Raw genomic sequence first — 27,679 nt, forward strand, 5'->3', positions numbered from 1 at the left:
TTAAGTTCTGTTACCTTTTTACAAATGCAACATGTTTCTGCTTAAAACAAATCACTACTTTTTGCTTTAGATTTATTTTGGCCAGGGCCGGGAGCCCCCCCTGGGATCACTTGAGGACCCCCTAGAAGGGCCCACCCCCCAGTTTACTATATACAACTACATTTTTTTAAAACAGGAGACAGAGGATGGAGTGATGGAAAACACAAGCACTCTTATGGAGTGCTCCAAGACAAAGTAAAAAAGTACCTCCCAAAACGGAGGCAGTGAATGGAAACAAGTACTTAGTCCATGCTCTGTGGGAAGGCTAAACACAGGAAGAAGTATTGATGCACTCATGCTACAGACAAACAGGGACAAGCAAATGGAAAGCCAATGGGCGGACTGAAGCCCACAGATTGAACACAGTGCATCTCTTTGAGATAGCGCATGCGCCATCCAGCCGAGACCTACAAAAGAAAGTAATAGAGGACACCATGGTTGGTGATGTTGCGCACTAGCAGCTGCTGTTACCCAAATCTCACAACTACAGTACCCCTAGTACGGTGCATATGGGTCAGGTACCAATGAGGCTCACTCCAGCGAGGGCACTATTGTGCCATTCTGACATGTCAGTGAGAGCCTAGGATCGGGCACTCATGCAGCCCAGCTAGAGATTTATGTACACACAGTGGGTGTGCAGAAACCCTAAACAAAGGAGCGGTAGCTGCTTCCATGGTACTACTGCTTATAACTTCCTTGAGCTGAGGAATGTCTGGAGATGGGCTTGTGTGCCTCTTACACCAGACCACCAGCCATCTGCCTGTTTTGTTATATCTGTGTAATTTCCATGTCACCCGCCCAATCTTGAGTCATAATCTTTCACAGGAAAGTTATGAATAGCAGCTGAGAATGTTGGGGTGTTAGCTGAGAGTGAAAGCCAGTTGGAAGGAGATGGTTGAGGATGGGCAAGGATGTTGATCCTATAACTGGTGTAGCATCACCTTTGTACTTATATACTTAGTGCAAGTAAGCCATTTATGCTTCCAGGGGGTGCCTGGCTATCTGACTCCAGAGTGAGATTTCCATAGCTGCACCAGCAGGGGATGCAAGTAAATAACAAGAAGCTTGGTAGCCCACTAATGACTTTTAGAGCAGGGCCCTTATTTAGAAGGTGTTCACCACTTTCCACAGTTCCCTGCAACTGTACTGAGAGTGTGATGGAGGCTGGGTCACAGGACAACAAAGGAATCGATAGGCACTGTAAGAGTTGACGTCGGTTTGACAGGAAGCGGGCAGAGACCAAGAGCACTGCATGGAAAACGGTTTGAAGATCTGCAATGGTGGAGAAATACATTGCCACTGTGGGAACTGTCCTGTGTTACGGTTTAATAAGGCTGCCAAATCACACCAACAATTGATGCACTGTAGTTACATGTTAATTGTTATTATGAAGATTTGGGCTAGTAGTGCATCAGTTTAGTTTTAACTTTGAACCAATCATTGGCATAATGTTTAATCTTGACCAGTGCTGCAAAAGGGGAACCCGCTGGATGCTGGTTCCGGAAAAGATTTCCCCAGAAGCATGCAGAAATTGTCCCGGTATCATATTCCGATGCCAGGACATATATCAGCAGCAGTCGCACGTTATCAATATTCATTTTGGTGCAGCAACATGCAGGCGGCTTTCTTATATTAACATCCAGCTGGGAGCAAAACAAAGATCTAATTTAAAAAAAATCACCCCTCCTGTAGTTCAAGTATCCTCCTGGGTTGGAGCCATATGGAGCCTAACACCTAAATGCCAATGCAAGGGAAGAAAACAAAGGCACAAAGCTTGTTACCACTTCGCAGGTACTTGAAAGAAACTATTGGAGGCAAGTTTTTAACTTTGTTCAACTTCCCATGAAACAGAGGTGCTTGCACTAGAAGAATGCAAGATTTTTCCGTATGGGTAATTGCTGCACAAATATTGATTTAAATGGCACCAACTTTTTTTTTTTAATTTGATCCTTTTAATAGCGTTACTTATCCCAGGGTGTCAGCACTCTTTACATCAACACACAGGCACAATCAGTCATACAAATGTGTAAATCAATGTACAGGAAATGTTACATAAGACAATTCTGATTATAAGATGCAGGAATCACATATCATCTATACTTGTAGACATGATATGTTAAGACTGAATGGGTGGGAGGATCAGAAAATCAGGATTATACAACAAAACATAGTGATTGTTTTAGTCTGTACTAACAAGACGTTATTACTTCCCAAAGGAACACAATCTGTGCATAACAACAAATTGAGAAAAAAGCAGTAAGGATCTAAACAAATGGTTTACAGTTTGCATGCAGCTCCTTGATGACGGTAAATAAATCACTGCGCTATATTAGAAGGCATGCAATTTATGAACTGGAAGCAACAAAATGATCTCCGTGTCAAAAGAAGTAGCTAGCTTGCCTATCCAAATAAAATATAAATCTACGATCTGTTTGTTACACCATGTGCTCTGCAGCAGGTACATTAACCCTCAGTATGGTACCTTTTAAATGTGACTGGACAAAACACAGAGCTCTGCCAGAACTATTTTAACCACTACAGTTATTTTACAGCTAATATAATCCCCTGAAAATTAGCAGCTCACACACAATGATCTTTGCAGCGTGTATAATAACCCTGTAAAATATTTTAAAATGCAGTGTCTTTGTGACCAATTAAGTAATATTGAGCAGATTTACTTTTACATATGTCCTCCATTGACAATTTCTTTGCATTAGATTTAAAAAAAAAACATTTTCATCCAGGTTGCCCATGTGCCAAGTTTATTCCACCTTTCTTGCTACTGCATACATGCAGTGTTTGCTCCCTCAAAGCATGAGGGATGAGAAAGTGTGTGGCCCATGTGCACTGATGAAAGCCACATTCTTTCTTGCAAGGCATCAATGGCCAGCATGTGATCCCACTCTCCAGGTCCTAATGATTACTGTGGCACTTTCATGGCCTAGTCTTAACCAAGTCTGACATTAATGTGATGGGGGAGGATTTGACATAAGGGCCAGAGCTGCCGACTTTGGAGCTGGGAGCCAGGTATGAGCTTTGGGGTAAACTCAACATCCCGTGTTTCAAGGCAAATCACTTACTCTCCCCATGCCTCCCAAAATGAATGTTTTCCTACAAAATGGTAATGGTGCTCATATAAAGCACTCCCAAACTTTTGGGTTGAGTTTGCACTACATAAAAACTGCCAAGAAAAAAATGCACTGTTTTGTGTGTCTCAAGCCTCGTTTAAGCCAAGGAGGGGCAGGCGGGGGAGTGGTGATCTCATGTGACGCAAGTGGTACTTTATCATTGGTTAATCCATGCCTGTTTGTACTGATACATATTTCTGGGAACAGGCACTGTCTGTCTGTATTCTGCCCCAGCAGTGCATCTTAAACTATGGTTTGCTCTAGGTCTGCTTCACAAGGGTGACGTGTTCAGTTTCATTTGTATTTTTCCACGCTTCAGCTGTTTTGTTCTTGAATGATTGTGATGGACGTCTTCAAATTAAAAAACAAAACTGTGCTCACGATTTGAACACAGAGCACTGACGCCGCTGCTTCCTGCTACACACTGGGTCCACCTTTCAAAGAGGGAAAGCTAAAAGCAGTAGAGTATAGCAGCCGCACACTAAGTGAAGTGTTGATTAATTGTGTGTGTTTGCTAGTGTGTGCATGTGTGTGTGAAAGAGAGTGCTTGGAAGACTGTGGCTACAGCAGTCAGGATTCAAGAGATCCTCACCAGGTGTTGACTAGCTTACACGGACCTCACTGTTAAGGGCACCAGTGGTCAAAGTAGGCAATGCTCTATTTTGAATGAGGCCTGAGGCGCCCTAAGAAAACAGCGTCTGGCATATGATCTCAGTCTTTGAAAACACAGGAAATGTGACTGGATAAGAACAATATTTACAAACGTATTTATAGAGGAGCTACCAGCGAAGGCACTTGTGTGAACTGTTGTTAGAGAAATAAAAGTAGTTCCTAACACATGCTACAATGGCGACCAGTGTATTGATATAGTACTTGGTCGCTACTCGTGGGGACGGCAAAACCCAGGAAGAGGCATGACAAATGCTTGCCATGGATCAATGGGGAGAAAGAATATGAGATCAGTGATGGACCCAGCAAATGGGAAGCCTACTGACGGGCTGAAGACCACAAAGTATATACAACATGTCTCGAAGAGACAGTGCAAGCGATGTATAGCCGAAACCTAAAAAGGGGGTCCCATAACACATTTGGTCACCAATACATTTTTGCAAAGACTATACTCATGCTTAGCAGTCAAATGCTCAATCATACTTCCATAAAATGTGGCAGGATTACACTATGGTGCCCAGATGATCCTTTTGGGGGCTACAGGTAAGGTATAATGCATTTAAACCTAATATCTGTTGTTGCAGTACACTTTTGCTGTGTTCCTCATTTTGCCCTTAGATGTAGTAAGTATTCAGTTTGATATTTTCCCCTACACTCTACAACACTACAGGGTACAACCACTGTCTTCCACTCTGCTGTATGACACTCCACTCGATGACACAAAACTATACTCTTTAAAATACATTTTTATTAAAATAAAAAAGCATCAAAATTTAATATACAAAACAATGGTTAAAGTGTTGTTATAGTTAGGAACACTTTGTTTGATCTTTTTATCTAAACATTACAAATTTGAAAGTTACAGTTATACCTCAAATTTATAATTTACACACCAAGCTTAAATTACTATAACTTTATTTATTCTTTAGATACAAACTGAACTTTACCTACACAAGAATTATAAATTCTAAACTTATGTTTTAACTTAGAATTTACACAACACATTCAAATTAGTTTAACTATTGCACCTCCTTACACAGTGCATTGAACTCGGTAGCCAGACTACATGTGCTATATCTCACACCTTCCCATGCACTGCTTATACCGTTCTGTGGTATTACTGGTACCATCTAAAATAAAAACACTTACAATAACATTTAAGATCTTGCAAATCACATAACTTTTGAGAACATAGTGAATGGTAAACTGTTGAGTTATAGTACAGTCTAATAGTGTAGAGTGGAGTGGAGTAGAGTGGAGTGGTGTAGAGTGGAGCAGAATACACCAGAGTAGTGTGGAGTGGAGTAGAGTGGAATAGCGTTCAGTACAGTGACACAGAGTGAAGTGGCATACAGTGGAATAGCATAATCTGGTTGATGAGCTTGAATAATGGTAAAACCGGTCCTGGGTTGCCTGTGTTCTGTGTAGCCTGGCAGTGTCAGGCGGGATTGTTCCCATCGGAGCAGGATCAAGACTGATTTGCATATGGCTGAGTCCAAACTGAGGTGGCATGGTGGGCAATTCATCATCTTGTTTTTGATTCTCCATTTAATTTTTCAAGCATAGCATTTAATACGTTGGCCATATTCTTCAAAGAGTACACTGCAATATACCACCAGTAACTGCTGCTGAACACAGATAAATTTCAGGTGCAAGGCGGTCTAGAGAACATAAAATCGGGATATGTGTAAGGATAGCCACACCACCCTGGGTGGACCTTCCTAAAACAAACCCAAAATCAGAAACTGGACTTTAAATTACCTTACTAAACGTGTACCTACTATACAGCTCCTGATCAGTTTTTTCAAGCAAAGTAACTATCTGACTAGAAATCCTGTCTCTTCACCTCCTATTCTGCTGAGATCCTAGAATGTAAAACTTGCTCACCTTATCACAAAGTGCTGCTATTGTGAAAGATTGCAATTACGTTTTGGGTGACCTTTTACACCTTTGTGCCTGGGGACCACCTGATTGAAATTTGTATTAATTTGCACATGCATGCCCATACTTTTTGTGGCCATTCACAATTTGTTAATGCTTAGTACATATAATATGTGAATCAATAATTACAAATCGCAAATTAAAAAATGCAAAAAGCAAACAAAAAATAAGAACTTTGTAAATAGTGGGTTTGCTATGCGGTTTTAGCGAAACTAAATTCCCCGATTCATAATACATCAAAGAAGGCCTATTTAATGATGCAAACTATCTTGCAAATGGTTTGTGATTTGTTAAACCTTCGTACATTTTGCCACCCACTTCAAAATCACATTCCAGCACAGTTAAGCATCAACCATCCTCCATTTCATCTACCTGATCCACCATGTCACTGTTCTGGGAACCAATTTGCAGGAGCAGTTTCTGGACATCACCTATAGTGTTTTAGACACTTAACACCCTTCTCCTGTTGCACACTCATGCAAAATGACCTTGGATGCCACACTTCAAGCAAGTTGTGTTGTGGGTGCACCAATAGCACATCCTTTCTAGCATTCAGCTTTCTGAACTATAAAATAACTGTTCTTTAACACTACTTATCATGGTGTACGTTTAGACACTCTAATGCACCTGTCGTTCCATTTCTCATCTCATTCCCCATCCAGAGGGATGCTCCATCCCCTACATCCATAGCATCCTTCAAGGACAGATTTTAGCTGCTAACTTCATTTGCACCCTCTGACTGACCATGCATTGGACACGTTAGTCAGTTATAAGGGAATCTGTAGTTCTCTACATTGAGATATGTGTGCAAAGCTCTTCCATCCTGCCACATAGTTACCTGCTTTTTTATCCTTTTCCTGATTGGGTGAACAATTTACCTTTACAAGATCAAGTTTATATGTGGCAAAAAAATTCTTGAATTATTTTAATAATGATTTTATAAAAAATCTCTTGGCTCACCTTCTCCATTCCCAATAGTTAGTTCATTGATGCTTTTGTAAATGTTTCTCCATTCAATTCCCAGATTCTGCAACAGGACTTCGCCCTTCCTAGCTGGTGAGAATATTTGACACTAGTTAGGGTTAAGCATGAGTCAAATATGTCTTCTACTTTTTACATAATCTGAGAATAGGGTGCTGAAGCATACTAGCTGACTCCATAGTTTGAGGAGAGCCAACATGCCAAACTAAAATTCTAAGTTACTACAAATGAAATAAAATAATAAATTAGCACAAGATAACATAAAAATAGTAAAAACTATGTTGAGTGCCCCGGTCCACATCAAAACAAAAGTTCAATGTGCTGATGATGATACTTCTATGTACTTAAGAGTTGATATTACTCTAATATGTTTCAAGACAATGTACCGCATTTCCGCCATTCTGGGAAATAATACAAGGCATATCCGAACCCATGCTCCTGGCACATTTGCTTGAATGTGTCTATCTCACAGAATAGAACCAAATATTCATAAACCTTTTCCAAAATAAATTGAAAATAATTGGACCTTAAAATGAACCTTCAGTCGTGGTGTCCACAGGGTTAAATAAGATACACAGCCACACCATCTGTGCCCAAGTGAGTTGTTTCAGTCAGTGACCTCCTTTGAAGACAGCAGACAACAGGAAATTATTGATGCTTCATTAACAATTGTCGGCGTACAACCCCTTGGCAACACTAGCTCATCCCTCATCCCTTCAATATTTTCCACGTTACCATTCGAGAACTAGTAGCAACAACAGCAGTCTGCCTACATAATAATTAACGCTGACAACATAACACATTCCCCTTTCTACAACAAAACAAAATACGATACAATTGAATTTTTACTTTAGAAGATTAAGGCCCACATTTAACTTATTAAGCACTGCATTTGCGCTGCTTTTTGATGCAAAAACAGCACAAGCTTACAAAATACATTTGTATTTTGTAAGTTTGCAGTGCTTTTACGTCATAAAATTACGCAAATGCGGCGCTAAAAAAGTATAAATATGGACCTAAATTCACAAAAGAGTTCAGGTACATAACATAAATAAAGTAATTGTATACAATACTCAACAACAAAATAATCAGTGAAAGGACTAATAATCATTCCCCAGTTTAACCACCGGGTAGTCGGTAGTCGGTTCTTGAGGACCTACACACTCAAGAACCCACTGTTAATACCCAGGTTCTGGGTATGGAATTCGATTCAGATGGGTTATTCAACAGTCATGAAAGGGTTGGGCGAACAATGCCTCTCAAATAGCAGTCAATACGTTCCTGAGTGTGTATGAAACCCTTGATTTATCTAGCGAAAACATGTATGTGTACTGATTCTCATAATGTTCCACCAAAGGTGGTGCTTTATCCATTTTTTTAATGTTCCTGTAATGTTCTTTGGTCCTGTGTTTGAGTGGGCGGGTTGTGCTTCCTATTTAAGGTTGATTGCCCTTGTGATCACATAAATGACAAAAGTGCTTTCATAGTTAATCCAGTCTATAATGTAGTACTTGTGGCAATTATTGGTAGTTTCAAAGGTTTTGTTTTTTCCCAATTTAGAGCTCGAACAATTGGTACGGGTATAAAAACATTTTGGTTTATCCTAGAATGCACCTCCTTTTTCTAATATCCCAAAAACGTGTTTGACTTAATTTTCGACGCAGGTGGGGTGTTCTCCTGAAGTTCATCTGGGGACACATTTGTAAGCTGCTTTGTACTGATGGGATATTGTTTAACAGTGACCACTGTTTACATAATCGATCACATGCTCCCACTTTGTCCGGTAAAATTAAAACTTCAAATCTATGAATTCTACCACTACTCTATTCACATGTCGCTGACTGGCTTCTTCTGCGATGTTCTCATCATCCGGCTCGTCAGGTAACAACAGTGTTACATTTTACACTCCAGTCAGTGTCTTCATTGTTCTTCTCCTGAGAAAGTCAGTCTTACATAGTTTAACTCACAATGTTGCATTTAGCAATAACAGCATCTTCTAGCAGTCGGTTCTCATGCGAAAGATTTTTAGCTACGAGCACATTTACACAATACAATGGAAAATCACAGTTTAACTCTCAAAGACAGACATTTTTTTAAACGTTGAGAAATACAGCATGACATGAGGACAGGCAACTGGGACAAGACCTCCGCTAAGTTAAGGCCTACACTTAATAAAGCTAATATATGATGCATAACTCTCAATATGACGTATTGCTACATTATTCTAACATATGCTCAACATTTCATATTAATAAACTATTAATAAGTATACTTTGTGAACATTGGCAGCCTCTAATCATGATCACATTTTCAAATATGTGCATGCATTTTCTAAGGTATTACATTTTCTACACAAACCCATTACTCATAATACATGAACATGGCGCGTCACTCTGCTCAGTGACATGGAGGCGGAAGGCTGGGCTGAACCACACCTCCCAGGAGACCAGAGGGAGGAAGCCACCCACAACGTTCTGATGCGCCTAAGGAGCCATAATTGTGACTCGTGCTTCCGCTGCGTGCATCACTCTGCTCAGTGGCACGGGGGCGGAAGGCTGGGCTGAACCACACCTCCCAGGAGACCAGAGGGAGGAGGCCTCCCACAACGCTCCAACGCACCCAAGACGCCATCATTAAGACTTGCACTTCCGCTGCGCGCATCACTCTGGTCAGTGGCACGGGGTGCAAGGCTGGGCTGAACCACACCTCCCAGGAGACCAGAGGGAGGAGGCCGCCCACAATGCTCTTATGCGCCCAAGCCACCATAATTGAGACTCGCGCTTCCGCTGCGCACATCACTCTCCTCAGTGACAGGGGGGCGGAAGGCTGGGCTGAGCACACCTCCCAAGAGACCAGAGGGAGGAGGCCACTGACAATGCTTCAACGCGCCCAAGATGCCATAATTGAGACTCACGCTTCCACTGCCCGGGCAAAAACCCGGCCAAGAGCGGGCCCATCTGCGCCCATCAGTGGCTGAGCTGGGCCTGCCCTCTTGTTTTTTTTACCTTTCCTCCTTATGCATTGTACTCCTTTGGCTTTTTGAAAACTTCCCAGTAATATAGCTGGATATTTGATAAGTATAAGCCTGCAACTTGGGGAGATCTGGCCTCTTAGGCCTCGGCTACTGTGTAATCCACCTAGATAGAAGTGTCTACTCAAGAAGGTGGTAACTCTAAAAACATAACTATGGGTAAGAGGAAGGTGGGGGGACAGAAAGTAGATATGGAACCATGCTGTATCATAATTGATTCCTTTTTAGTTCTAGCGGTAGTGGTAATTTCCAAGGAAAATGACCTAGCCGAAAGGCGTTTATCCCTGGGGGCAGCAGGATTGGGAGAAGGATTAGAGGAAACCCTCGTACCCCCTGAATATGTACCCGATATTCATCCCACAACTGATACAGTGGTCATGAGGAATGAGGACACCCAGGTAGAGCCTAGAACTCCTCCCAGTTTAAACCCTACACTAGTAAGCCAGTTACCCATCACAAAAAGGAACAAATGATGAAGGAGAGCTGTTACCTGGGTCCCTCCATGTTTGAAAGTATGTCACCTAATGATTGGAATGATTTCACATCCTTTCTTGATAACTTGCTTAAACCTATTAATGCAAAATTGGACAAATTGGAGTGGGAGTTGGAAAAAATATTGGAAATTTGCCAGAAACTCCCCCTGCCAACGGGGTCCCCAAACCCCTAGAACCCTGTGGCACAAAATACTACTCCTGATGAGTCAGGTCATTGACATATATCACAGGGCACAGACACCTTAGATCTGCCAGGAACTCAACCCTACTTCTTTTATTTCACTTGAGTACTTCTTCTGAGTCAAAAGTCTGATCAACAGTTACATTGATTGATCATCTTCTATTGCCCTTCTCCAGTCTTCCTCCAAAATGGCTCCCCTGCCCAACTGGCCTGTCTCAGCAACAACCCATTCACCCTCATCTTCGAGCTCAAACGTCTTCAAAGGTAAATGTGACAAACAATCAGCACTGAAGTTTTTGGTACCTAGAACATACTTAATGGTGAAAAAGTATTCCTGTAAATGATATTTCCATTTGGCTATTTACGGAGTACCTTTGCCCACATCCTTCATTGAAAATATATCTTTTAATGGCTTGTAGCCTTTGCACAACTCAAAAACATTCCCCATACATACTGTGAGCATTTGGGTGTACTATATGATATGATTGAGGGGCCTCATTGTGCAGTATACTCACAAATACCATCTTGTGTCTAGTCAGGTACATTTATTTAACCTTAAGCTCAACCCTGGGTAGCTGTGGCTGTGATCAGTAAGGCTTAGCAAAGGAACAATGTGTAATGCATTTAACAGAAACAAACAACAAAATAATAAAGTCACACAATAAAAAAAAGAAACAAGACACCAATTTATAAAACTAGATTTGATTTATACTGATTTTTAGAGAACATAAGTAGCAAAATCCATTGGAGGGTTCTGGAGACAGAGATACAGTAATAAATAACCTTTAGATCAACCGCAAACAAGCATTGGCCATGAAAAAGTTTGAAAAGTTTTGAAAAGATTGTCAGTACAACAACTTTGGCCCCAGCAGAACAGAGGTCTAGGGGGACAGAAAGGATACTTTGAATAGTTACACAAGAGCATTTTAAGGCAATATCCAAAGTTTACAGGACGACTGGCATAGACATCAATGGAGTGGTCCTAATGCGGGAGGATGCTGGCAAAAAGATGCTCAAAGGATGCTCCCATTGTGGTGCAATTGACAAGGGTGCCTTTGTGGTGATTCTTCAGTCCATGGGTGAAGGGAGGCAAACTTGTCCACAGAGGATGGGGTCCCTTGAAGTCCTCTATGTTGCAGTAGCTGACCAGCTGGTGCAGGGCTACTGGTCAGTCTGCACTGTGACTGGAGCAAAGTCTGTGGGTGGGGGCTAGTATTCCTTAGGTACGACAAATCCAGTCTTGGATAGCACTCCTAGGTACATGTTTTTGCTATCTCAGATTTGTCCTTTTGGGTGCTTGGCGACTGGTCGTGGCAGACCACTGAGGTGGCTACCAACTTTGTGACTTAGGCAACTTCAGCTCTTATGTCACAGGTTCCAGGACATCAGCTGACTGATCCTAGGAGTCTCTATTGTTGTTGGATATCAGGAATCAACTTTCCTCCGAGACAGGAGCCGTAGGCAGTGTCCGTTCTTTGATAGCCTAAAGTGCAGGTGGTACAGTCCTTCCCCTCATGTAGCATCTCTTTGTGTGGATCCAAGGGCAGCTGGGCAGCCCTTCTTTGGTCCTCTCTCCAATTCTAGTGTGATTTGAAGGTTCGGGAGTCACTGGTGCCATATTTATCCCAAGAAAGTGCTTTGAGGTGACCACATGGTCACTAGTAAATCTGATACTGGGTACCCTCCTACCTAGTGGCAAAGTTCCTATGATGTGTGGTATCTTGCTATCCCAGAATGCCATATTATTGCCCATTCCAAAAAGGCATGACTCTTCCTCAATCATCATTTGCTTAGTAGCCTACCCTAGAGGTGTGGCTCCCGGAGAGCTACACGCCCACGATAATACTGGTTTGGTGCCGAATTTCCACTCTCTGGCCCTGTCTCTATGCTGTCTACAGGAACAAAAGGCATCCTGCTCAGAGGTGTTGGGCCAGGAGGCCCATCAAAGGCAGCTTCCCCCCTGAAGTTCACCTCTGGGCTAACTCCCCAGTGGTCAACTTGGCAGAGGAGGTAACCCCTCCCTGCTGCAGCACTGCCTTTGTTCCGAACCTGGGAGTCCTTTACACGTTTCCTCAGATCGTCTGAAAGCTGTTTGTGTGTTTGTGCTTTTGTTAGGCGACTGGATGAGCAGAACAAAGAGTGGCAGCTTTCTAAAGAATTGCCTAGCTTTCACAGTGGCATTAATTTTGACCTGACCATCAGGTATCATTTAATGCTCAATTAATTTGATACCTTACATGACCTGGTTAGGTAGTCTCAGTCAAAAGTTATCTGGTTTAGGAAGCCACCCGGCAATCTTATGTTAGCCTATGCGACTACCAACTCTACCAACAGCAAAGCAACAACTTGAAAGTGTCACTGTTAAGACATATTGTGGAACCTATGTCTTACATAACAAAATAATGCTTGCTGCCATAGGGCTCTGTAGGCCTTCCTTATGAGAGAATTGTATACAGTGTTGAGAGATAAGGTGGCTTTGCCATTTGGCAGTGGCAGTTGGTGATTGCAAAAAGTGGTGGGCATAGGTCAATACATGATATTGCACTCTTCAAGCAAGCACAGTAAGTGGGACCAATCCTTTCACAGCTGGCTGTTCATGCCCCCTTACAGTAGGTGCTCTCTGCCTTTTGTTTTCCCAAGCTTAATAAAATTAGAACTTCTGAATCAGCCTATCTTTTATACCTGGCTAGAGGCAAACAGTGTGAATGGCAGAGTTTCTTCAAACATTGACCAACATTACCAGGCTTTCGCTCACCAACCCAGTTACTTTGCACTTCATTAATGCAAACTCACCTTCCCACATTCAACAATTCTCTCACCTTGCCCCAGTGTCTTACTTTAATAATTGACTTACGTTCACACACCTACATTATGCTTCCCACTGTATCTCAGCCAACTCAAATACACAGTCATGCATCGTTACCCACCCACCTAGGAACCCTCTCCAAACAGCACTGTTGGAAGGGCTGTCAGGCCCTCTGACAGTGAAGGATTAGCACACTTTAAAGGACTATATACTGGCCCTTTTCAACCTGCCCATCTGGCTTTTGTAGAGTGCTTGACAGGTGAGTCCAAAACTGGCAATGAGTGACTCGCCCATTTCCCCAAAGACACATAGGCCCATATTTATACTTTTTGACGCTAAACTGCGCTAACGCAGTTTAGCGTCAAAAAATTTTGCGCCGTCTAACGCCATTCTGAAGCGCCATGCGGGCGCCGTATTTATGGAATGGCGTTAGACGGCGCAATCAGACCGGCGCTGCCTGGTTTGCGTGGGAAAAAACCACGTAGACCAGACAGCGCCGGCGTAGGGGGAAAATGGCGTATGGGCGTCTTAAAATGGGGCAAGTCAGGTTACGTCGAAAAAATCGTCGTAACCCGACTTGCGCCATTTTTTTTCGACGCCCATCCCCCATCAACATGACTCCTATCATTGTAAAGATAGGAGTCATGTCCCCTTGCCCAATGGCCATGCCCAGGGGACTTCTGTCCCCTGGGCATGGTCATTGGGCATAGTGGCATGTAGGGGGGCACAAATCAGGCCCCCCTATGCCACAAAAAATTAAAAAAAAAATACTTACCTGAACTTACCTTAATGTCCATGGGATGGGTCCCTCCGTCCTTGGGTGTCCTCCTGGGGTGGGCAAGGGTGGCAGGGGGGGTCCCTGGGGGCAGGGGAGGGCACTCTGGGCTCATTTTGAGCCCACTTGTCCCTTAACGCCATGCCTGACCCAGGCGTTAAAAAGCGGCGCAAATGCGCCGTTTTTAGCCACGCCCACTCCCGGGCGTCTCTTTTGCCCGGGAGTATAAATACCACGTAAAGGCCTGGGAGTCATTTTTTAAGACGGGAACGCCTCCCTTGCATATCATTAACGCAAGGAAGGGGTTCACGCTAAAAAATGACGCACATTCCGGGAACTTTGGCGCTAGACGCCTCTAACGCCATAGTATAAATATGGCGTTAGTTGGCGTTAGTTTAGCGTCGAATTTGCGTCGAAAAAAACGACGCAAATTCGGCGCAAACGGAGTATAAATACGGGCCATAATTTACCCGTAAAAACAAAAACTACCCTTAGCGGCTTTGCTAATGCTGGTTTTATTTCCATTCCAGACTACATTTATTTAATGTGACAGTGAAATATGTAGCTGTCCCACCATCACATTAAAAGCTATAATCTGCAGGGGGAAAAATAAGCATCAGCCATCATAACTATTAAACAATTAACACCGACCACATTGCAGTTGGAGCGAGAATATTAATTAGATAGTTAAATGGAAAAGAACGGATTTATACTTTTTTTTCTCTACACATAGCCACAGAAAGATTCTGACCTACATGTGATTTTCAGACTCTGCACTGCATAGTGTATTAATTGGAACTCTGATGAGTTTCTCCTGAGCCATTGCATGCGCTAAAGAAAATGTAAACGTCGCCAGCTTTGCCATTTTAGTAGAGTAGGATGTGGTTAAATAATCTTGCAATCCGACCCATTCAGTGAAAGATGGGAAAGGGTGGAGTTAAGAAGAGAGCAACATGCAGGCTGAGTGACATGAAGATTTCTCTAACATGGGCTGGATGGTAAAATGTCCCATGCTTTTTATTATTGGAGCTCCAGGAGGAGGAGGAGATTGGCAAAGGATGTCACCACAATTACTAGAAATACAACGGCAGTGCATGGGGAAGCCCTATCAATGCTAGAGCATCACACTTAGACATGAACAGTTTGCAAATGTGTCATACTCTCTCAGAGAAAAGGGCAGGCATAACCAATGTCTGCTCATTGTAAACTGTCTTTGATTAAGCGAATGAAGCTACAAAAGGCTAGAGGTGTGGCCCTAACGCCTAAAAATAAAATCCACCTCTGGCCATTGGTTTAAATGGCAATGTTGAACTAGCAATGAAAACACTGTCCTTCCTGTCTGCAGTGGAAGGCTGGGAGCCATATTGTACCATGTCACACAAAGGGTGAAGCAAAAATAGTGCTGCAGCCCTGAGAGGACACTCTGTCTTACCTGCCCTGGGTACTCTAGGTACCATATACTAGGAACTTATAAGTAAGTCATGCCTGGGTATATCCCTTTCAACATGTACTTTGTATGGGGTAATACCACTGGCAGAGAGGTCTGGGTAGCATGCCTTAGTGCACTCTCAGAGTCGAAAAACCAGCAGCTAGTTGTCCAAATTGGGGTCAAAGTGTGGGGGGAGGGCAAGGGAACCTGCAAAAAGCATGTTTCCTTACACATACATTCTGAAATGTTGTATTCCCCACCAACAGGCCAAATGCTCCTTCTCAATAGTGTAGTATGTACATTCTGCTCCATTCAACGTGCAAGATGTGAAGACCACTACCCTCCCTTATCCATTTTCCCCTGCATCAAAACTGTACCAGGCTCTTAAGCACTGTCATCCCTTATTTCCATTAGTTGATACTATGGCTTAAAAGGCATCAAACTAGCCACCTGTACAATGCACTTCTTAATTTCTTCAAATGCACCTTGGCATTTAACAGGCTACACAAACTTCACACCCCTTTTCACTAACAACTGCAAGACATACGCCTTGTCAGAAAATGGTCTACAAGCTTGTCATAATTCTCTACTAGCCCAAGGAAAGAATGTAGCTGTTCATTGTTGGCAGGTGATGGCGTACATTCAGTCACCTCTACCAGATCTTTTTGGGCTTCACACCTTCGCAGGACAGAGTATGTCCCAAACATTTTACCAGATCGACGACAGATTTGCATTTTTCAGTGCTCACTGTCAAACCAGCTTGTTCCAACCGTGACATTTCACTTTCTAATTTGGCATCACATTTCACTCAATATGAATCTCATACCAAAATATCATCTTGAAAGAATAACACATTACTCAATCTACTGGAACAGTGCGGAGGCTGAAGCCAAGCCAATAGGCATTCCTGCAAACTAGAATGCCCCGATTAGTCTCACAAAATATGTTAAATGTTTGGTTTCTGGATGTAAACTTGCCTGGTGATCAGCACAAGACAAATCAAGGGATAAAAACAATGCTGCGCCTCTTACATACGTCAGCATATCATTAATGTGCAGCCGTGGGTAAAGATCCACCCACTTGTGCAATTTTACATTAGCCTCAGTGGCCAGAACCATAGGACTGAGATGACTCTTTGGCTCAATCACCTTGCAATCACACAGCTTGCCTAACTCCTCCTTCAATTGACCCTGCAATGCAATGGGACATTTCTCGCTTTGCGTACTTTTAGTACTACTTTGTTCTTTAGTACAATATGGTGTTAAAACTTTTTTCAAACAGCCCAATTGGGCTTCAAACAGGTTTTGAAATTTTACTTTCCATTTCTCCACATCACCCTCGCCATGAGTTGCACTTGGTCAGGATAATTCTGATCACATATAATGGTCAAGGTACGCTGTTCCCTCCAGCCCAAAAAGGTGTTTCCTTTTTCCACAACACATACTCTTCCTGAATCTTGTCTAACCTTATAATTCAAAACAGTATTAAAATACCCCACCATGGGTAATTTAAATCCACAGTAGCCTTCAGGCTCAACATGAGGTGGGATCAAATCAACATTTTGCATACTCCTTCATTCATTCATTACTTTACTTTATTCGGTGGAAAAAGACCATAAAAGACATCAAATAAATAAAACATACAGATTTCTCAATCATAAAAAAATTCTAAAAAACGTTATTAATAAATTTTCCGAACACCATAAGCAGCATATATAAAATTTAACACAGCCTGAATTATGTCCATATTTCCCAGATCATGTACGTGGGAATAAGCAAGCTGGCTAGTTCTAATACTGTTGGACAGAAATAACGGACGTAAAAACCTTTTTCTTGGAACAGCATATAAAGTGCAAAAAAGCATAAAATGTAATATACTCTGAGATGTCTTTCAATCGCAACAACAGGGAGGAAGGTTCTTGAACCAGGTTCCTCAAACTGGAAATGCTACCAGGTAGTGTAAAGTATTTAGACGTAGCCTCGTGAGTAAAAACCTTTGTCGCTCGTGATTAATAATGGTCAGATACAACTTTGGTTGAAGTTGTTGTGTCTCATGCCTCGTCCATAGTCTCATTACACCAGAGGCTGGCACCATGGCCTGATTTTTCTGCCAGTATATGTCTTTAACCTTCTCAATGTCCTGTCTTGTTAGAGTATCTGGTTTGAGGAAAAATTCTCCTAATCCTAATGATAGGAGAGAGAGATAAACATATCTAAGCCAGGGTATATCTAGAAATCGTGACAAGAGGAGACAATCCTGTATCACCTTTCTACATAAAAACGCTTCAGACTTAGTCCAGATTTTTACCCACAGTATGAGAGGTTGAAGTTTTATATAGCTAGATATGTATCTCAAACCTACTTCTTTATGACAGAACATTACTGATGTAGATTGAGGGACTGCTAATAACCTTCTTAAAAATGTATTTTCTATAACCTGAAGTCCTGTACATTCTGCAAGCCCCCAAACCCTGGCTCCAAATGTCGCAATACTCCTTCAATTCACTTTGTCAATCAAAATATAAGGTGACCATGAATGTGCTCACACAGAAATATCCAGTCCACTTTGGAACACTTTCAAGAGCAATGTGTCTCACATACATTGCTTGTATACAGCTCCTGAGACACTCCTATTCTCACTACTTAAACCTCAATCATTTCTTGATCACCAACACTCATCTTCAGTGTTGACCATTCAGCATTCTTTCACATTGTTGAATCTGTTTTATTGCTTGTTCAATAAGTTTACACAGTCTAGAAAAATGCACTTGTTTCTTACATTTAAAAAAACTTGAACTTCAATTCAGTACATGATGTGGACACAGCTATATGCTTTCTACTGCCACACCTCTAACACTGCCGTTTTTCCATACCATCTTGAACCACACTCTCTGCTCTGCTACCACTTTCCCTTTCTCTTCTAGGTGTTTTTTTGTTGTTATGCATACATGTTGTCTGAATCAGTTTGGCCCCTCCTCCTGTCATTCTGTCCCTGGTTGAGATCTTTTGCATAACAAGTATTTTTCATGCGACAGGCTACACTAAAAGTCTTATCCAATGTAGGGCCCTTTAACTCACAACCTTTCCTGAGTCTTCATACTACTCATCCTATTGATCAACTGTTCTCTACTGATCACCTCATGGAGATCCTCAAACTTGCATGTAAATGCTAATATATGCAGTACAGTTACTGTACTATAGATTTATCCAGTCTTTGTGCAAAGGAAATTACTTTGGCCCTCATAATGACATTGGTGGTGACGGCCGCCAACAGACTGCCACGGAGGTGGCAATTCGCCCGCCAGATAATGACACACAAACACAAAATCGTCAGAAAGCAGCCAAAAAAATAATCCAGCCAGACCCAACGGAGGTGAAAAACAGTCGGTCCCACCACCCTACCCACTACGCCTGCAACACACCGGCCTCCAAATTATGAACCATGAATCACCACAGTGGACACTCAACGGCAGTCACCCATTGGCGGTGCGGACCGCTGCGGCCGATTTGGCCACTCCACACCAACAGAAGCCAACATTGGCCAGATTGAAAAACCCACACCTGACACATACACACACACCATACACACCCACCAACAGCACTATAAAACACTTCCCCACACAATCCACAATTCTTTGCAAACTCGACATTTCTGCTACACATTGCCAGTACGTACATTGACAGAACTGCAGACACACACCACAACCACCTATACACCTGTCATGCATCACACACCACACACTATACCTTAACACCTAAAACCCACTGCACAACACAAACAGACCAAAAACTGGGCATGTCCCCACAAAAGAACCCCCGTTTCACTGATGAGGAGTAGTGGGTGATGGTAGAAGAAATCGTCAGGGTATAACCACAGCTGTTCGGTGCACAAGTATCAATTGCCAGGAAGATGGAGCTATGGCGGAGGATTGTGGACAAGATGAACTCCATGGGAACCTATCTACACACAAGGGAGGACATTCGATAAAGGTGGAACGTCCTACGGGGAAGGTGTGTGCACTGGCCTCCAGGCACCACATTGCCGTAATGAAGACTGGCGGTGGACCCCCACTTCCTCCCTCACAGTTAACAGCATGGGAGGAGAAAGTCTGGGCTATCCTGCATCCAGAGGTCCTCACTGGAATCACTAGAGGGCTGGACACTGGTAAGTCACCATTATCACCTCAACACCACAGACGTCTGCATGGCATGTCGCCCCTCACCCTCACTCCCTTCACCCCACTCCATCCCATACAGAGAACCACCCCCATAACCACCCTCAACTGTGTACCACTGCATCCCCTACCCACTGCAAGCACCAATCCCTCCCCAACTCTGCATGCACCCACAACAGTAATGCATGGGCAGCATGTAGCACTACCAATCCCACAATCCATCACCATACACTAACAAAAGGTGGAACGACAACACCCATCCCATAGGAAAAAGCCAGAAATGCTGAATATGTAACTGACAATGACTGTAACAAATCTTATATATGTCCACAGGTACCCCAGCCAATGTCAGTGGCGAGCATGTGCCACAGCAACCTAGTCCTCCACCAGAAGAAGGCTCCAGTAATGACAGCAACTCTGGATGTTTTGATCTGGATGATCTCCCTGGCCCATATGGGACCACTGGTCAGTCGGACACCACAGCAAACACCCAGTCCACCACAGGGCCTACCCCATCGGACTCCAATACCACAGCAGCCACCCAACGTCCCCAAATCTCTGTCCCCAGGACACAACAATCAACAATGTGCCCACCTGTGCAGGGACCTAAGTTGACACCACACAGGCAAGACAATGAAAGCCCTAGCGTTAGTGGGAGTGGGCACACAGTTCAGGGGACACAGGCAAAGGGGACCAGGGCAAGTGGGAGGTTAGCTGTGCATCAAGGGGAGCCCAACCCATGGAACCGACTGCCCATGATGCGCTCACACATGTCCTGGAAGCCTACCAGAAATCCCAGGACAGGATGGGCCAGGTGATTACCATCTTGCAGGAGAACCAGCGGCTCTGGGGGAACACCACCAGGAGGTCATGCAGCAGTTGCAGGGCTTAAATGGCAACATGGCCTCCATTGCAGGGGTGCTGGTTGACATGGCGAACATCTTGCGTGAGTACACATACCACCAGCGGACCCCTTCCACTAGCCAGTGTACTCACCAATCTTCCACATCTTCTGCAGCTAGTGGGCAGGAGGACCTGCCACAAGGCTCGCAGCCACCAGCACCCCTCCCTCTGCAGCAGAAGAACCACTCCAAAAACATTCTCTGTGACCCAGACATACACCAGAGCCTGTAGCCAAGACCCAAACCACCGCCAGGAAATGAGCCCCTCCTGAATGTCTCCCTTGTGTGCCACTGAGACACCTTGTTCACTTTGGACTGCTATTTCTCCTTTTCCTACGGCCCCATGGATACTGGATGTTTGCTACAAACCAACTGGACCACTAAACTGAAGATTTCATCCACCATCAACCCACTCTATTGCACTATCCTTTTTGTCACTTCAATAAACACACTAGAACACAACTGAAGTTTTTTTTGCTTTAATTACAACAATATACAATGTCTTGAACTTTATTATCCTGTGCAAATGAAATGTAAAGTGTGAATCCATCCAATGGGCAGTCAGTTTGGGCTACACATAACCAGTGTGAGAGCATGCCACAAGTCACCATCCACCAAACTATGTAAAAGCAGTCTGTTGCAAACACATGAGTTCACAGTTGTGACCACATCAACATCTGCAAAAAGGGAAACCATTTGTGATATGCAATTGAGAAGTAAAAGAAGTATAGCAACATGAGCCCCTGTAACATAACAGCCTACATTCAGCTGGTCACTTCTACTCAGTAATTTGCACAGCAATTGACTCCAAACATCATAAGTGAGGAGAAACAACTCATTTCAGGCCCTCACACAAGATACCACAGTACTAGATATGCCATGTTATCAGTATGCCAATCCTTCCTCTGGACCACTTAGTCTGGGCCACAATGTCAGTGAAATTGAAGTCACAGAGCGGTTGTGTAAGCGCATTGTAAGTCACATGATATTCCTAGCAACATATGCTCAGCAATATATGGGATGAGGACACAGTTTGCAATAGGCATGTATTTGAGAAAGCTAAACTACTGACACATTGCATAGGCTGAATAAGCTTGTTCACCATCACCATACACTGGCACGACTGACCACAGATGGAACAGTGTCAGGTCACATAATGCACACATTTGTGCTTAGCACAACACAGCAGCCACACAGCACTTAATTGTAATGGAGGTATGAACAGAAGTACAGTCTTACCTGAGTGTCATTGGAAGTACTGCTGTATCAGATGTGTCCTATTGTCCACATCCTCCTTCTCTCTATCCTCATCACTGTCTTCCCTGTCCTCTGCTGCCACAGGTGCATTGTCTCCCCCCTCCTCCTGCAGGAATGGAACATGGCGTCCGAGGGCCAAATTGTGCAGCATGCAGCAGGCTACCACTATCTGGTAGGCCTTCCCAGGTGCGCAGAGTAGGGATCCACTAGATACATAGAGGCACCGGAACATGGCTTTAAATAACACAAAAGTCCTTCTAATTACCTACTGGTCCGACAATGTGCTTCATTGTACCAATTCTCTGCCCCTGTCCTCAGATTCCTCACTGGTGTCAACAGCCAGGATAGATTTGGGAAGTTGGAGTCACCTGGAAGTAGTGAGAGACACACATTACTCATGTTCAATAGCACCGAGTACACCTTCAGGTGGCTTACAGTGACATACATTGGTGAAACCTCAAGCTCACCTATGAGCCACACTCTCTCTCTCTGTAGTCGTGCCATCACCTCTGGGACATTGCTATTCCTCAATACATAGGCATCATGCACAGATCCAGAAAACTTGGCAGTAACGTGGAAAATATACTGATCTGCAAGGCCCACCATCTGGACATTTATTGAATGGTAACTCTTCCTATTTCTGTAGATAGACCTGCTCATTTGTCCTGGGAGGGACCAAGGCAATATTGGTCCTGTCAATGACCCAATCACATGTGGTATGTGTTCCATGATGTAGAATGCAGTGTTCACAGTGGGCAAATCATCACTGTGGTGAATGAGATACAGCTGCTCATGTGTTTCATAAAGGCAGCCAAAACTCTTTGAAAACATTGCCTATGACATGCCTGCAGCCAAGCCCACAGTCACCTGGATAGAACCACCGGCCAGGCAGTGGAGCACTGACAGTACCTGTACTGCAGGGGGTATTGCTGTAGTGCTACGAATGTCAGGAATCAGATCTGGCTCCAATTATTGACTCAGTTCAGTAATTGTGGCCCTGTCCAGATGACAGGTGAGTATAGTGTGGTGTTCCCCCAGTGTAGCCAAGTCGGGTGCTTGCCTCCTCCTCCGCAGTGGTTGGTATATATGTAAACCAAGCATCAGAAGTGTGTGACTAAAGGAATGACTGACACACAATATCACAGTACACAAAGCAGTCACATCCAATTTACACAAACAATAATTGTAATTTGCACTGGTGTCCCCTACATGCAAACGTACTTCTTCAAAAATACCAATACTTTTCATTAGCCATTGTGTCTCACAGATGTAGTCGGAGTCATGTGTTGTGACTAGTAGCATCCCATTTGAAATGTTCTGTCAACTACTCATCTGCAATCAGTGCACTGGCATGAGATCTAATTAGAGTGTCAGAGTCTACAACCAAACCAAAGTATGTAGTGGGCTGGAATTGCCTTGGTGTTTATCATTGGTACCTATGACGCACATGAAATTGACCACCATGAGTACTAGCATCAGGAAATGACAACGCCTGTCCTGCATACAGGGACAGGTGGAAATTACCTCACTCTGCAGGTGTTTGGCGTCATGGCAGAAGGCGGTCTGCACCGCTGTGCCACACCTTATTGGTTAACATGGAAGTCTATGGAGCACAGGAACCAATGATGATCAACGCCAGCGGTGGACCGGCATGGACGTGACCGCCATTTTTATATCCCACTTAATTCCTGACTCTCACCACATCAACACCTCCACTGCGTGTGCTGCTGTGTCCTGTGTATGGAACTCCTGATGGCTTGTGCTAAAGGGGATTGGGCCCAGCCTTCACATCTAAGGAACTCAAGAAGCTTGTGGATGGGGTCCTTCACTTGTATGGACAGTTGTATGGGCCTCCAGCTCAAAAGGTGAGCCCCTTTTGGGTAATTTGGATGCGACATGGCTGTATGTAGATGTATTTGTGTGCTGGCAGAATGTCATTTGGGGAGTGTATTTTTGTTGCATGCAATGTGTACACAGTGGTACGAGTAATGTGTGAGGTTAATGTGGGAACTATGCAGTATGTAAGCCATTGCTGTAACAAATGTAGTTTGGAGTTCATGGTGTCCTTTCGCCTGTGTTCCCTATGTAGGTCTGCACTTATCAGAAGAAAGGGTTATGGTTTGCCATCACCAAGGACGTGTGGACCCTGGGGGTACATATCGGTGGAGCACCCACTGCAGAAAGAGGTGGGAGGACCTGCGATGCTGGGCCCGGAAGACCACTGATGCCCAGCTGGGGACATCCTCTCAATGAGGGAGGGGTGCCCATTGGACCCTGACCCCCCTAATGGCCCGCATACCGGTGGTGGCCAATCCAGAGTTGGCTGGGCGCTTGAGGGCAGCACAGCAGCCACAAGGGGGTGAGTACAAACTGTGTGAAATTCCTTCTTGATGACAGCCATGTTGTATGGGTGCAAGGTTCTAATCAGTGGATGGCCCAATATGCCTGTTTAGCTAATCTTGTAGAGTCCTGCTTAGCAATGATGAGTGGTATGTACATTTGGTATTGGCAAGTAGCTGGCATACCATGGCAGATATGGCTGAGTGAATCCTAGTAGGTGAGCAGATGGTAGTGTTTGAGTTAATTTCTGCTGTTGTTCCCAGGCAAAGGTTTAGTATTGTGGATCATACTGCTCAGTGTTAGTCCCAGTGAATCATTGTGATGTGTATGCTATATGTGCTGTTGTTGCTGTAACTGACCTTGTGCTCCCTTTCTTTCTCCCCCACCTCTCTTCTTTTCTCATCCTGTCCTTGTGTGCATCAGCATCATCTGGTGAAGGAGCAGGGGCACCGGCGAGTGAGGGAGTTGCAGCCCACGGGTCCCAGGAGGCAGAGACCACCAACGCCAAGGGGACCATTGGTTTGAAGGGCCAGGGGAGCACCACGTGGGAGACAGGAGCTACGACAACAGACTCTGATTCCTCCTCCAATGGAAGCTCCCTGGTGGTGGCGGGCCCCTCTGGGACCACCCTAGCTACATCATCTTCTGCCACTCCTGTACCAGCACTGCCCTCCTAGTAGCTCCCCACCCAGTTGCCTGTGCCCCCTCACCCAGGAGGGAGGGCGTCTCCTTCACCCCAGGCACCTCAGGCCCTGCCCTAGTCAGCCCGCTGCCCTCACTAATGAGGCTATTGACCTCTAAGATCCATCTCTGTATGGCAGTCAACCATAGTGAATGCCATCCAGGGACTGGCTTCCCAGATGCAGCAATGCAATGTCTACCTGAAGGGCATTCACGGTGGCTTGGCTGCCTTACAGAGATCGTTTCAGGCTCTGGCTCTTCCTTGATGGCAGCCTGTGTCCCTGGTTCTTCCGTCCCCCCTCCAACTACTTGTTCCCAGCCCCAAAGTCTTCTCCCCCCACCCATCCCAAGCACACAATCAGACCAGCATGCATCCAAGACAACAGACAAGCACAGGCACCACAGATCCCACACATGCACACACACAACCAGCACCCAGGTGCACACACAACAATAGCCACTGCCTCCACTGTCTCCCCCTCCTCCTCCTCCCTCACAGTCACATCAGCACTCACACCTGCAAGCACTGCATTTTCAGTCACAGATCCTGACACCTGTACAGCATTGCTCACAGTCACCACAACAGCAGACATGCCGACTAGCACCCCATTCACCACATGCACAGTCCCCACCACCACCATCACAACCACATGCAGCACAATGACCTAACTTGCAGACACCACCACAACATACATGCACACAACCTGTTTGTCCTCTCCCACCCTGTCTGCCCCCCAAAACACTTAAAAGCTCCCACTCAGACACTCAACAGCCATTCATCTTACACACACACTGTACATGCATCTGCAACCCAGTCCAGCACAACTACTCCTACAACCGCTCCCTCTACCTCCACTCCCAATTCGCTTCCCACACTCCGCCCACTGTACCAAAAAACTTTTCCTTGCCCGTCTTGACCTCTTCTCTTCTCCTCCTCCACCCCGTGTTGTCCATAAAAGGAAGGTCCTGCTCCCACATCCCAGTACTTCCAGTTCCCAATCCTCTCATTACACCCCTTGCGTTGCCCTTGTCCCTCCCCTGCAGCAGAAGCTCCCACTCAGGGGAACAAGACTGTCACTCTGACCCCCGCTTCAAGCCCACTCCTCCACCCCCGAAACAGAAGAGCAAAGGCCTGCCCCCTCCCAAACCCAAATCCAAGGATGCCCCTCCAAAGAACCCCACTTCCCCACACCCTGAGGTGCCTTCCTTGCATTATGATGTCCCTGCCTGGTGGAGTGACTTGGGCTGTCAGGAGTCAAGTTGGGCCAATTTCATTGCCCTGTGGGATGCCATGGACAGTGGCCCTTTGTATATTGTTCATTGATATTTTGGTTTCCATCATTTCCACTGGATTACAGTGGTTGGACCAAACGTATTTGTCGTGGCTTTTTTAACTTCTTGCTCCTATTGTTGTTGTACTATTCAGCGGATTGTTGTCCGTATGTAGAATGTGTGTGTGGTGTGTGTTGTGCGTGTGGGTGTGTCACTCTCCCCTCCCTCACTTGTGTGCTAGGTGTCTGTACTCACCGTTGTCGTTGGCGTTGCTGCTCCTGGACAGCCATTGCATCGTACAGCATCGTCAGGGCTTCCAGTTTGGGTTCCATGGCGGCCGTGGACTCCTATGTGTCCCTGGAGGTGGGTGTCTCCTTTTATATGATTTGTTTCTGCCAGACTTTTCGTGGCGGTGGACTCGTCCCGTAAATCCTGGCGGTTTGCAATGTCATAATATGGTGGGCGGGGAATGGTGTTCTGCCAGCCTGAAAATGGCAACCACCATGGTCGGTGGCTGGACTGCACTGGCGGTTCAGGAGGTTAATTGGCTGTATATAGGAGGGATCACCACTGTGATCATCATTTGGCAGTCTTCACTGCCAGCCTGGCGGCGGGACTACCGCCATCGCTGGCGTGGCGGTCAGCTGACTGCCAATGTCATTATTAGGGCCTATATGTAGTTCCACCACAATTATCGTTTTCTTGCCAAAAGTCTCCTCCACAGCCCTCATTGCACTCTCATATTCATCATCTAACCTCTCTTCCAGTCAGAAGTATCTTTTGCTTCCCAAGCTAGACTAGCACCGACAACTTCAAACTTGCAGTAGAAAAGTAGTATCTGGCTATCTCTTAACAAATGGATTGCAAAAATATTATTTGCCAGAGCAAATACACAACATTGTAAAATGTTCGTTTGCAGAACAAAGAAAAACAATCCTTGCAGAAGCAGTTCGAATGATGAGGTTTGTGAAAAAATTGCAAATCCACCGAAACAGAAGGGGTACTTCCATCATGACAACAGTTAGCTCACATAGCTATGACGATTGGAACATTCCTCTAAATTCCTCTCACAGTCCTCTCTTTATTTCCAACACCTTCCTATAAAATCAACAAACAAGGAGCAGTCCTATTTAGGTCGCAGTTTGCTAAAGACATTTTGGGGACGTTCAGAAAGTTGACCTAGGAATGCATTCTGCCCGTTGCTTGCCATCAGCTTTGTGGCTTGTAACTAACATTTTCTTGCTTTCCATTTGCTGGCTTTATTTGTTTTAAGCTGTCCAGCTTGGGTTCGTACCTTTCTCTGCCAGAATCTTAATTACAGTATTCTTCAGACTCCTCCCTTTTTGTAAATAGGTCTGTAAATCTTATCTCGTCGCATTTGCTGTGCATTAAAAAAAAGAGTTCAATTGTCAGGAGCTGTCTTCCGAGGGTGCTGGTTTACTTTTATTTCTCTGACTTCAAAGTGAGAGGACTTATGTGACAATCTTGCTGGATAATGGAGGTAGGAAAGAGTTTTTTCTAGCACACAACAACATTTAACTGAACTGTGTAAGTATTTCCGAATATATCAGAATTTGAA

At 44.4% G+C, this 27,679-nt stretch overlaps 1 pseudogene; it reads right to left on the reverse strand.

Annotated features, from left to right (window-relative positions):
* The window catches only part of LOC138293847 (olfactory receptor 4E2-like), a 45,277-nt pseudogene extending 18,845 nt beyond the window's left edge, over nt 1–26,432 (reverse strand).
* Nucleotides 26,433–27,679: the final 1,247 nt, after the last annotated feature.

This window comes from Pleurodeles waltl, chromosome 4_2 (assembly GCF_031143425.1).
Source record: "Pleurodeles waltl isolate 20211129_DDA chromosome 4_2, aPleWal1.hap1.20221129, whole genome shotgun sequence".
Lineage (NCBI taxonomy): Eukaryota > Metazoa > Chordata > Amphibia > Caudata > Salamandridae > Pleurodeles > Pleurodeles waltl.